The sequence below is a fragment of the Chiloscyllium plagiosum genome, chromosome 42, assembly GCF_004010195.1.
Source record: "Chiloscyllium plagiosum isolate BGI_BamShark_2017 chromosome 42, ASM401019v2, whole genome shotgun sequence".
In the NCBI taxonomy this organism is placed as follows: domain Eukaryota; kingdom Metazoa; phylum Chordata; class Chondrichthyes; order Orectolobiformes; family Hemiscylliidae; genus Chiloscyllium; species Chiloscyllium plagiosum.
This window is the reverse complement of record NC_057751.1, coordinates 3,493,507-3,496,642: the sequence shown is the minus strand read 5'-3', so window position 1 is coordinate 3,496,642 and position 3,136 is coordinate 3,493,507. Positions and strand designations below refer to the sequence as shown.

General features: G+C 45.2%; 1 long non-coding RNA gene across 1 annotated transcript in view; it reads left to right on the top strand.

The window, feature by feature from the left end:
- Positions 1 to 3,136, top strand: part of LOC122543226 — a 7,126-nt gene extending 3,990 nt beyond the window's left edge. The window contains exons 2-3 of the long non-coding RNA XR_006309965.1: positions 1,453 to 1,574; positions 1,736 to 3,136. This is a non-coding gene — a long non-coding RNA (uncharacterized LOC122543226). The remainder of the gene's footprint in view (positions 1 to 1,452; positions 1,575 to 1,735) is intronic.

Genomic DNA, 3,136 nt, shown 5'->3' with positions numbered 1-3,136 from the left:
CGAATCCCTCCAGCCCGGCACCGCCTTCCTGACCTGCAGTCTTCTTCTTGACCTCTCCGCCTCCACCCCACTCCGACCTATCACCTTCACCTTGGCCTCCTTCCACCTATCACATTTCCAACGCCCCTCCCCCAAGTCCCTCCTCCCTATCTTTTATCTTAGCCTGCTGGACAAACTTTCCTCATTCCTGAAGAAGGGCTTATGCCCAAAACGTCGATTCTCCTGTTCCCTGGATGCTGCCTGACCTGCTGCGCTTTTCCAGCAACACATTTTCAGCTCCGTTGTGAAATCATAGTTCTCTTTCTCTCTCACTCTGGATGGTCAGTCAGCGTTTGTCTTTCCCATGCTGCTTGCTGAAGGTTTGCAGGTAAGTCCCTTTTTCATTTCTTTTGGAATGGTTTTCTGGAACGCTATTTAGTGTGGCCAATCAATCAGATTTGCAAAATGGTTAGTACCCTTGTCACTCATTTGGATGGCTTGCTAATGGTTATTTCTTTGTGGAGCAAGGCCTGGGTGTCTGCCTGTATAGTTTTTTGGTTGAAAATCTGCATTCCTCCTTTGTTTGGTTGATGTGTTGTTGATGGTATGACTGTCCAGGACAACTGCTGACAAAGTGTGCCCTTTGACACTATGCTGATGTCACCAGCACATGGCTGCAGCATGTGCAGACTGCCTTGTTTTGGGGTTTGCCATTTGCAGGGTTTTACTTGGCCAGTGTGTCCCATACTGAGCAGCCTTTTGTTGTTTTGGCCAAGTTAGCAATCTACTTGTGTCTTATCAGAGTCCAGGCTGCTTCACCAGTCAATGGAAATATTCACATGAGGCTGTCAGTGTTCTTTGAACAAGACAACGCAATTGTCAAATTGTGAACAATTCTACTTAAAACTGTTCCAAGTTTGAGAGAGAGAAGAGAGTTGGACAGGTTTCAGGACTAGAAAATCAGCATTTCTGATTGGATACAAGAGCCACATGATTCATATTGCTATGGTGATGGGCTTTGAGTGGAGAAGGGTTTGAAATTACTCATCCACAGGCAATCTGCAGGGGTCTGACAACGCGATCGCATAGACAAGCCGGTGTGGTTTACCACCCACCCACATTGCTACATGGTTATGACCAAATTCATGAGGAGTTAAATCGAGGCTGAAAGATTTGCCGAGCCTGAGCCGGAGTAGATGGTTTCTCAGCCTGCTAACATTAAACCTCAAAACTGTCAGAAGCCAGCAATCAGTGGTTCAGGGAAAACTCTCTGTCTGTCTGACTGTGTCTGTCTCTGTTTCAAGAACATTGCAAAAGTTTACTTGTGAAGTGCAATTTCCAATTGTTAATTGTGAAAAGGACAAGTTCCATCGTTTCATGTCCAACTTGCAGACAAAAATAGCACGTGGTCAATGTTTTGGTGTTTATTTCCTGCCGTCAGCGATTGCAATTCTTTTGCGTTCTCCTTTTCAGGTATTTACTGGAAATCCGCATTCACAAGTTTGACAGAGGTGATAGAAACTTGCTGCTGGAATCGACTTCTTCCCATGGATGCTCCATGTATTTACTGAAATGGTGATGAATCTCCGGTAAAGGTGGGTCTGATGTCACCAGCAGATACATTTCACCCTGAATTTGTACCCTGTGGACAATAAGGACTGTGTTGTCAATGGGATTGACTTTGCTGACAGGTCACCTGTTTGCTTTGGGTGCCTTTGGCTAACTGTTTTTACATTCTCCTACCATTTGTCTGCAGGGCTGATTTGAATTCTGCACTCCCCACCCCCCCTTCACGCTGGACAATTGCCCGAGTCTGTGTTTCTCTGTAGACGGAGGAAGTGAGGACTGCAGATGCTGGAGATCAGCGTCGAGAGTGAGGTGCTGGATAAGTACAGCAGGTCAGGCAGCATTCAAGGAATAGGATGTTTCTCTGTGGATGCCAGGAAGTTTGCAGTGTTGGGAGGTGTCCTTTTCTGGGTGGGTTGAGGACATCTTGTGTGTGGACTGTTCCTGTGTATAAATTGGCTGCTGTGTTAACTGAGGTGACAGTCATCAGATCGCACCGACCATCTCAGCTCTACGACAATTTATGGACTTCCTGAGGATGTGAAAGCGGCTACATAAATGCAAGTTCTTCCAATCATTCTACCTGACCATTAATCCCAGATAATGATGATGAGAACTTTCAAAGGTTATTTCTGCAATTTGTTGGGAGACTTCTGAATTAACTCGTTTTTCAGATGAGCAGTTGGATAACATAACTCTCAGAATACAGTGAGGAAGCCTGAACTCGTTGCTGTTCTTTAAACGACAGGCCAAACATGCATTTAATGAACAAAGTATGATGTTTATTTTTCTTTCAGAACCTCAGAACTACGTGTTAGACCATTTCTCCCATTGTACTCGACGGTGGGAACAAACACAGGTATTGCTGGGAAAACTGACATTCTAAGAAAGGGTCACCAGAGCCAAAATGTTAACTCTGCTTTCTCTCCACAGATGATGCCAGACCTGTTGAGTTTCTCCAGCAATTTCCGTGTATTGTTTCTGATTTCCAGCATCCACAGTTCTTTGGTTTTCTTTGGTGGGAGAGGTTTGTTTCAGGTCAATTCTATTGGTATCCAAATATCTCACCATCTCAGCCCCAATATACTCAAACACTGACATTGAAACCCTCCAGGGTGCAGAATTCCCAAGTCTACAACCCTCCCTCTGAAGACGTTTCACCTCTTCTCAATCTGAAGTGATTAGCCTCTTATCCTGAGCCCGCGTCCTCTGAATTTCACAGCCTCTCAGTGCCAATCCCCTTCATGATCTTCCAAATTTCAATTCGATGACCTCCCATTCTTCAAATTCTCTGAGAGAACATTGACCCATTAAACCAGTCCATTCAAACTTTGTCACGCCACCTTGAAGGCAAATAGGAGACCAAGGAGACCAAAACTATCCACCTAATTCCCAGTGTGATTGATTTTTAATGCAGCCCTGCAGAATTGCAGCAAGACCTCTTTACTCCAACCCCACCTGCAACAAAACCTTGTCTACAAGCTGCCTTCCTCTTGCTAGCTGTACCTGCAGGCTAATTTTCATGGTGCCATGAAAGATAACAGGAGCCACTTCTCCACCCAAAGAGTGGTACGTGTTTGGAATGAGGTGC